Raw genomic sequence first — 11,145 nt, 5'->3', positions numbered from 1 at the left:
GACGTAATGAGTACTTGAGTAAAAGTATTAAAATAATTTTTAAGTGCCTACTCCAGTACATATTTTCAATACTTTTGAATAAAGTACTAAGGGATAACGTATTTTAAACAATTTCTTATAGTATCTATATTTAAAATAAATCACTAACTGTCAAAAACGTTTTCTTTTTTGTTCATATTATATATATGTTTTATTTTAAATTCTATTAACATGAATATGCTAAAAAAAACAGTTGAATGGATTTATTAGGTAAAAAAAATATATGATATAAAATTGTTGAAAGTTTTTGTAAGAATCTATAAATGTTTTTTTAAGTATCTGTATTTTATACTCAAATATTTTATTTACTTAGTATTCAAATACAAATAGGTACCTACTTTTCAAAATAAGTATATGTGTATGGTATATCTGTACCTTTATTAGACTGTCTAAAACCATTAATTTTAATGTCTGTACTCTGTAGCAAAAATAGAGTCATTGACACTCAAGATCTGATTGAAATAATAGCAAAATTTGTTTCAAATAAATTTAAAAAATGCTCACAATATAAGGAATATACGGGAAATATAATATATTTAATTGTTTTGTTCTTTATGATATCAATATTATGCACTTAACTTTATTTTATTTTACACCTGTAATATATGAGTTTTTGTTTGAAAAACGTTTTTCTTATACTTATGTGAATAAATTGAATACACATTTTTAAAAATAAAAAATAAAAATGTATTTAAAATTGATTGATTATATTTTATCGAATAAATAATATTTTGATTACGTAGGTTTTTTAAGGCCTTTGTATTTTTTAAGTATAGGGCTCCTAAAAAGAAAGCTTCTATGCTTTGGTGTGCCAAATCAACACTGGAATACGTAAAAATTCATTATATACCTAAATGGAATCATATTTATAATTAATACTACCTGTTTATACATGTGTGTGCGTGCATTGATATATTGTACCAATTATTATGAAATCAATTTCTCAGCTCTCATTAATTAGTTAGTTAATGATCTAAAATATAGATTTATGATTTTAAAACGTTTTATTACGCTGAATATTATATCAATTATTAAACAATTACAGTATTGCAATTATTCAGTTAAAACTATGACTAAACATGAATCATAATTCATATAAATATTACTATACAAATTAAAAACAACGTACGCAATTATTTTTAATTCATTAAATATTGGTTTGATGCTGTATTATCGTTGTCTATATTTTTTATAACTATAATTGACCTTGATTGATCCCTAGTAATTAGAAACCCATTAATATAGATTATATTATATTAAATTTATTTTGAAATAAATCATTGAGTATAGTGGTATCACGTGTGGTTTATTTAATATTATATTTTATCAATAGGTTATCCATTAACTCATTTTAAAGTTTAAACCTAGTTCAATACTACATTTTAATTAAAATATAATAATCATTTACAAACGGTCAATTAAAATTCAATACTAAAGGTGTCTATTGACTGTAGTTAATTTTAATCATTCAAAACTGATCAGTTAAGAACTTCTTAGTATTTAATATAATGTATTGCAGTATTTAGTTACATTAAGTACTTACCTATTTATAACTTTTATAATTATAGGTATTAGAAATATTAATACTAAACAATTTAGTAGAAATAAAAGAAAAATATTTACAATTGAAATTTACTTTAACTTTAAAGTAAACTGTACATTACATTATAATTTATATTATTAGGTATTATTTTATATTTTACTCATACGTGTTTATACATACTATATAGATAGAAACATTTTATACCATATATTATAGCGTTTTTTTTTTTTACTTTATCAAACATATTTTTATCTAAACTGTTTTTTTATTATTAAAAATAAGACAGAAAAAAGAAAAATTTTAATTAGTATACATAAAATATTCAATGAGTATAAATGAATTTACAATTTTTTAAAAATGTGTCTACCTACCTATATTATAATGTATATTACATTATCACCGTAATTGAGTACATTCAAAAGATAACATAAGTAATACACTAAGGTAATACGTATAATATATTTGTTGTTGTGAATTGTGATAATATTTCTATGCATATTTTACAAAAAAAAATTTTTGTTTTAAAGCATCCCCCAAGGACCGGCCCATCGGAAAGATTCCTGATTTACCAATAGGCCAGTCCATCTCTGAATTATTATATCACTTTTGTTGAGAAGTAATGAAGTAAGTAGAAACCTACTATGTCTAATAATTTTCATTCAACGTACATTTTATTAGTCAATCATGATCAATCCCGGATTAAGGGAGAACCAGGGGGGCCATGAACCTGGGCCGGCCCTTGGGTGGTAGTTCGTTTTCTATAAGTTATGGATAATGGCCCAAAGTTATTTTAATCCGGGCTTGATCATGATGTATTGATGTCTTCATCTTTTATGATTTGTGAAAAATTTAAACATGGAACATCAATACCTAGTATGTAGTTAAAATGAATAGGTGCGTATAAACAGAGGGTGGAACCAATAGGTCCACCATCAAATTATTTGAGCAAATGATCTAGTGGACACTGGACCGTTCTCTTTAATAAGTACTCCAAAAGTTACAAAAATGTATTATTTTTTTTGCAAAGTATTGTACAGATATCATATTTAAAAATATCTTTAATATTTTTATATTTTGGAAAAAAATAAAGTAGTACCTAGGTATAATAATATGACGTAAGATGACATGATAATAACAATTTTGATTTGGATCTTGGAGAATATCCTTCCACGAGATGAATTAAAATCTCAATTACTTTATTTACAACTTAACCGACTACATTGATAAAATTACCCTTATAATGAATATTATAATATAATATTATTATTAGTTATTACTTATTACTTATTACAATGATGATATCTGATAGCCGATAGGTACCCATTACCTATACCTATGCCTAGTATCCGATAGTTAGTTATAACGTATAATACTATTTAAGTATTATAACTAAACCATAAACGATAAACTGCTTAAATCGTTCGTCTGTATGACTGTATAGATACTGTATATCATGATTCAATGATTGTGAATATTGTCATGTAAGTACTTATAAAGTATTTATGTTAGCAGTGTTAGCACCTGTATTTAAACGTTTTGAAGAATATTTTATCTCAATTTTTAAATTTATTACAATAATATGTATTACAACATAATAATTAAAGTTACTATTAACTACCCATCGACGTTACTGTATTACAGAATAAATTATCAATATAGTTTTAATGAACAAATAACACAATTATTAACATTGTTAAATAAGTATTTTGAAATTTATACAGTCGCCAGTCATAGATACAGAGAGAAATCTGCACTCCTGGCGTGATGTATACAAATTACAATATTACTAGTATACCTACAGGCTATAGTATAGGTACCTACCAGTTAAAATGAATCAATTAATTAAATAAGTAAAATGATAATAAAAATACTTGGTAAATATAATTAAGATTAAATATGTACAATTTAAATATGAACATTGAACTGTTTAATTATTTAAACACATATACGCTTACTGATATTGGCGATATCATAACTCCAAAAATATAGGACATAATATGGTGTCATCTATAGTACTATAAGTTTATATTTTAACGCAAATGTTATAGGTACCTGTGTTAGTTTATTTATACATTATAATATGAAATATTTATGACTGATTATTTGGTTATTACTTATTAGTTATTAGTTATAAGTGTTATAATAATACTTTGAAATTCTGGGATTTTATCGACTCCACCATTTTAATATCAATTCCTCTCATTGACCTTATACTTAGTAGGTATTAGGTCTGTAATATGATTCCTCAGCACAATTGTAAAATATTTTGATTCTGTCTGTTTATAATACAATACTACAATATAATACATAAGCAAAATAAAATAACTCAAATACCTAATATGTTATTTTTTATTTAAATTATCGTTTAACATTGCCGTCTTTCACGGAAAAACTCAAACATACATGCCACATGGTATGGGAAAAAAACAATAAAATATACAAATACCTATATGTATAGTGTACACTTTCATCTTTTCCGAGCAATATCAATTTTTGCAGTCTTTATACTGACACATTTGACATTTCCATCTATAAGAGTTGAAGTATTTCACATTTTCACATACCTAGTAGTTATTACCTAATAATTAGTAATTAAACTTTATTATAAAATATTAAAATGTAAATAATTAATGTATTAATTGATTTTTCGTCCATTAATTACAATTTCAAAATTCATTTTTACACGACGTACCCAGGCAGCATGAAACTACACACAAGACTACAACTGTTATTATTTATTAAGTATCGAGTAAATCTAATAGTAGTATTCGAACACTAGGTACTATTATTTAAAAATTTAAGATTATGATAGACAAAACTTGTACTTTTATTTCCGATATTTCTGATTATAATATAGGTATTATATAGATTACGATATGAATGCAATATCGATCTCCGCGAAATATATATTTACCATCATAAAGGCGCAATCAGGGAGGGAATTGAAAAAGCCTCCCAGTTTTATCCGTAGCCGCCCCCCAGTTTTTTAATCATATTTTAGTTTTAAAATACCTAACTATCAGGGTTTGTGCTGCTGATAAAATTTTAGCCCCCCCCTCAGAAAAATTTCACCAGTTGCGCCTATGTTTACGATATAATAATATATAGCTATATATAGCTATAATAATATAGGTTTATGTTACATTTAGTGTTCAACAAAGTTATTTTGTTATGAATCGACTACAAATTTTAGTTTAATAGTGTTTGATAATAATATAATGATGTTTGAGTCGGCAGAATCAAATAGGTAGATACATAAAAAAAAAATTCAGTGGAGTCGATAGCCGACGCAATCGATAAGTTTCTTACTGCAGGTAAAAAGGTCATCTGAGTGAAATTGATAGACGCCCGAAATTCTAAACACATACATAATCTACAGTTTACTATCGACATGTAATAATATTGTATTGTTTATAAATTATTGACCTGTGAAACTGTTAAAACTGTTTTACATTTGGTTTTAGTTATACAAATTTATTGTTCAATGAATATCTATTAAATATAATATGTTATAGGTATAGGTATTTAATATTAAAATACTATGTATGTACATTAATATGTAATTGTTATTAATACAAAAGTCTAATTTGTTTCTCAATATTATTGGTCGTATTTCTTGATTTGAAAAATTCTATAATGGCAAAGGATATATTACTTATTAGTTATTACTTATTAATTTATTATAGTTATCAGTCTTACGATAGTTATTGATTTGTCATTTTTGTTAGTTTCTTTTCTGTTGACACCTGGTTGAGTTGCGACTTGAGGGTTGAAAAAACATTATGTAACACCTTTCACGGAAGGTTATTGGAAGTTAGACATATTGTCACCATTTTTTTTATGACTTTCGAATTTCTCGCTAATTTTCGAGAAAATTTCAAAGAACTATGTTACATTTTATAAGATAATAAATTATGAAATAAATATATATAACCAACACGTGATGAACACGGGCTACTACTAAAATAATATATCCGCTGTAATCAGCAGGTATCTATATAAATGAACGAAATAATAGTAGATCGTAAAGAAATTATTTAGTTGTTTAAAATATATCAACTATAAAGCAATATATTTAAGACACAATGATTAGGTACTTTTAGAAGTATAGGGAAAAAAACATCAAATTAACAATGGGATGTACAGAATAGTATGCTATATATAAAAAGTATGGTAGATAACAAAGTCCGTGACTATAGTAAGGAAACAATTAAGTTTCTATTTTACGTCCGTACGTAGGTGGTATAGAACTCTATAAGTATAGGTACTAACGAATGTCGAATTGTAAGTCAAAATTATATAATATCATTAGTGAAACATTAATTTATAGAAGTCTTACTACGAAGTCATCTAGTATAGTTTCTAAAATAATACGACAAACACATAAAAAATAACAGTAAAATAATTCACGGGTGAACATCCGTTTTTAATGACATACATTTGCGATTTTTAATTACAATAAATAGGTGATAGAAATAAAAATCTTTTAAAACTAAAAATATTCACTGTTGATAATTTATAAATGATAACAGTAATACGCCATTACAGCAGTATAAAATATCTAAATGTACATTCAAATAATTAAACATATTTATCTTAATGCAGCACCTAATAAAGACAAATAACCAAGATTTTAAAACTCTAAAGTTATTATTTAAATTTAAAAAGGTATATTATTTAATTTATTTATATTTTTAATTATTGACGAAAAAATGAGGAAGGGATTTAGGAGTATAATAAATTATGAGTCTCATATCCATACGCATACTAAATTTATGTGTCACATAAGGCATAGTTTAACGTTTGACGTGTCTTATGTGACACATACTTGACTATGCATACGAGAAATAATTCTTAAAGCCTTAAACCAAAGCAATGAGCACGCACTTATTTCAAATTTTGGCATTGAAACAAAACATTAAATGTACTTCGTCATATGGTCACTGAATTTAATTTGTCAAATTTTAATCTAACGATGAGTTATTTGTCATCGAATACAAATGATTCTAGTGGAAATCTAAATATTTTTATATAATTTGTATTGTGTTCAGTAAAAAAGTAATATACGAAGGGGCGAAAAGTCACTAAAATAGTAAAATTAAATACTAATTTTTTGTTTAAATATCCAATTTGGTCGACATTTGAACTGAATATGCCTACAAAACTTTAAACTTTCTTTTTAATTTATCAGTACTTTTTCATTAGGTACTATTTTCGACTCCTCGTCTAAAGAGAATTTAATAATATCATTTGAGAAACTGCTCCCCTTCTAATACATTGGGGACTACTAGTACAATCTGCAACTATGCAGTAAAAATAATTTTTGGAAAAGGGGGACGGAGTGGCCAAGCGGTCTAAGGCGTCGGCTGCGACGCAGCTGAAGCTGGCTCGATTCCTCGGTCATGGGTGGCAATTTTCTTCTGACAAGTCACGGTGTCCGGAGAATAAGTGCCGCCATCCCCCACCTGAGCATGGCAGATCATAGATAATACATTATGTATTATCTATGTGGCAGATACCTACAGGTGTCCAAAACAAAAATTCTGCCAAAACAAATACACACGTGTTCCTCCCCCTATCAACATAAAAACCTAACAAAAAATAATAATAGCTAATGGTCATAGTTGCCGGGTTCAAGATCAAATAAAAAAAAAAAATTTTGGAAAAATTAAATTTTATGTTTTATTTTTTTTTTCTCAATGAATAAAACATTTTAAGTATACCTTTAAATGGAAAATAATGCCAACAATTCAAAAAAGCTGTAATTTTGGGTGAGTAAATTATTTTTGACATTATCTATATTCGCCCAGTTTTTAAATTAAATATTTAAACGAAGAAGAATGATTTTAGTTTTGTGTAGTCAAATTTAATCCACTTTTGTTTGCCGGAATATTTTTCATTTTTATTGTCAATATTAATTATTATTAAAATAGCATAAATATGCAAATATGTTAAGACTTATGAATAATATGAAAAAAAACATATTATATAGGTAATATTAAAATTATCATGTCTATAGTACCTCCTACAGAACAAGATGTTACCACTTACCTTAGACGAATAGTCGAATAGACGACAACTATCGACTAAAAAAGTTAAAATTGCTAATATTTTATAATATCAAGAATAAGTCAATAGAATACCTACGGGTTACGTGCTATTGTACAGTCGCGCAACACACTGATAGTAGATAAACTCGTCTATTTTTAGAATTCGGTGTATTCGAAATGTCGTTGTCGTCGTTTTAATCAAATATCAAATACACATACAAATATTTTTTTTAAATAATAAAAATACTATTAAATACTGACGATGCTGATTTAATTGCTGAAAACTTTGACCATGTGCCAAATTTGCCGACTAAATATTTGAAAAAAATCTTGAGTTGGGGGGTGAGACACCCCCCTCCACGCCCCCTCAAATGACGGCCCTGATCTCCACCATCGACTGCATTCACACATACGAGCATGTCAAAATACACGTACAAAAATATTTTTGCTCCAGCACGACAGTATAAGTACCAAAAAAGAAAGAAAATACCGCCTTGATTATAAATTTGCTATTACAATGATTCTTTTAAAAAATATATTTGAGTTCAATGTTTAAGTCTGCTTGGAAATAGATTTTTGATTTTATTTTTAGTTAAAATAGGTTTCTAGTATATATAGTAAATTTAAATATTTTCTCAAAATATTCTTTATTTAGCTAATATTTTAAAAAGTAATGAAAAAATAAAAATAAATTTTCGGGCAAACCTAGAAAAGAGGCATATAAAAATTAAATCTAGTTTTTAAAATTCAAATCGAGCAGCTGGAAGTTAATTTATTTTTCTGGTCTAAGGTCCAATTGCTTACATGAAAAAAATACAGTTTGCTCGAACCTCCTAGCTTAAAATATAATATAACAAGAAAATCAAAGTGACCTTCTTAAGCAAGTATATGAACTAGTCTTTAGATAACATTTCCAATTAGTATAATATATAGAATCAAGTAATCATTAGAAACTATTGGAGCACTTCTTGTACTAGATAAAATGATATCAGATGAAACTAAAAAAACAAGCTATATCATATAGTAAAACCAATATGTACGTATTTGTTGTTTTGCTAAGAATTTTAAAATAGGAAATCAATTATGTAGTTTATTCTTTCTATTGAGCCACTCCATCAGTCATCACTCGTCACAATATTGTAATCTTAAATATTAATTTTAGATATCTCTGCACGTCCGCACGTCCGCACTTAAATGCCTTCAGTGTGTAATAATTGCCAAATATGGTGGTAATAGTTACCTGTTGTACTGAATTTATAGATGCGTTATTTACATTTGTTTTTTAGCCCCTACTTAGAGATTCAAGAGTATCTACAAAAAATGTCAGTGCACTCGTGTCTATTGTTTAATAATTGTTATCTACATGGTGCTATATGCCTATATTACTAGATTGTCATATACTTGGGTACAATAAATGTATTATTTCTAATTCCATGAGCCTACAATTTAATTCCAATAGTCGAGGCACAGCTTGATATTACGCGTCTTTCATTTTTTGAACCTCTTGAAAATTAATTTAAACAATTACTAAAAGAATCGTATATTTTAAAAACAACAATCAACCAATTATAACTGATTTATAAACTATTATAGAAAAAGAAAACTTTATGACCACGTTCGTATTTTAAATAGTATTGTATACTTGTATCCTATCATTTTTTAAATTATAACTTGAACGGATGAATAGCAATATATACGCGATGGTACTATATCTACTAACGCTTTAGGTACCTTATGTAAAAAAAAATTGCAATAAAATAATATTATGAAAGGAAAATAAAATATCAACAATAGACTTTCGTAAAATAAAATATAAACATGATTAGACTCAGATTTAGACTCCGTTATTTTGTAGAATTGAATGTAGATTAGAATAAGTGGACTTTATCCTCTCACTAAATTATAATCATTATAAGTATAGACTATAGACCAAAGTGATGGATAACGTATACATACAATGTATTGGTCCGTATTCCGTGCATTGGAAAAGCCTTATTTTTTCAACCCCAGATAAATTAATAGTAGGGGTGGCAGTGGCGTAGGCAGGATTTTTCAATGGGGGAGGCTTGAAAATTAGTTACAATTTTATTTTCATTTTGTCCAGTCTAATAATTTCAGACGTTTATTTGAGGTATTTTAAAATGTTTGTAACTTCTCAACTTTTCTGGTAGAAAAATGCTCTGATCATAAACTTCGATGCCCGATGTATGTTTTTGGAAGCAAATTGTACTTTTAGAGGTTGAAATTGAAAATGCTCAGTGCTTTTTAAAATAACTGGAGAAAAAGAAATGAAAATTTATTAAAATTGTTTGGTAACCAGCTCTATAAATGTCAATAAAAAATTATTTATCCGGTCAAAAAGCTTAAAAATGTAATACGTAAGTTGTAATTTTATCTGTCGAGTAAAAAAACTTGAAAATTTAATAGAAGGCTCCTAGGCTATTGTTCCAAAGGCAGATGAAAAAAATTAAAAATCCTTAGTCACAGTTTTTATTTATAAGCATTTAAAGTTCAAATTTTGACAAAATACGGAAAAATCACGAAAATTAGCAAATTATTTTGAGTTGAGAATTCATAAAAATTTTTCTTTTTAAATCTAAGATTGAAAATTTAATATAAGGCTCCTGATATATCGTTCTAATAGCAGTTGAAAAATATTAAAAATACATTGGCACAATTTTTTTTTATAAGCATTTAAAGTTCAAATTTTGACAACATTTATCAAATTTATAATTTATTAATTATTTTGTATTTAAAAATGTATAAAATGTTTAACTTTTATGGCTAAGAATTGAACATTTAAAACAAGGCTCCACGTAAATAGGTTATATATAAATTACTTTATTCACAATAATATCATCAAATATACTTGGTAATATCATAGGCTGACTGACCGTTTTCGCTCAGAATCGTTTTTCTTATACAATGATAATATATCATTGAATTCAAATTTAACACCATCCATTACAGTGACCCATTTGTAACCTACTGTACAGCAGAGCGACAACCAATTATCCACCTTTTTTAATCTAAATATTTAAGATGCAATACAAGATTCCTTATAAGTTTTTCTACTTTTATCAAAAAAAATAATGTCCATAAGAAAGTCAAATTAAATTTTACAACATTGTATATTCACTCGATTTCTCAAGTAACGATTTTCTTATTTTGCTGTAATTCAAAAACGAAAAACTGTAGATACTTGAAATTTAAACCATATGTTTATTTTGACAATTCCTATACTTGATAAAATTTGAACATTTTGAGCTGTTTACGAAAATTTTCAATTTTTAATTTATTTAGTTTTTTTTTCTATAAATGTCAATTAAATTTTATTTGTTGGTTCAAAAAGCATGAAATTTTAATACAAAGCTCCTGCAGATATATTGTTAAAATAGCAGTTGAAAAATATTAAAAGTACACAGGCACAATTTTTTTTATAAGCATTGAAAGTTCAAATTTTGACAACATTTATCAAATTTAAAATTTAATAATTATTTTGTAGTTAGAAAT

The sequence above is a fragment of the Metopolophium dirhodum genome, chromosome 3 (assembly GCF_019925205.1).
Source record: "Metopolophium dirhodum isolate CAU chromosome 3, ASM1992520v1, whole genome shotgun sequence".
Classification (NCBI taxonomy): domain Eukaryota; kingdom Metazoa; phylum Arthropoda; class Insecta; order Hemiptera; family Aphididae; genus Metopolophium; species Metopolophium dirhodum.
This window is presented reverse-complemented; position numbering follows the sequence as displayed.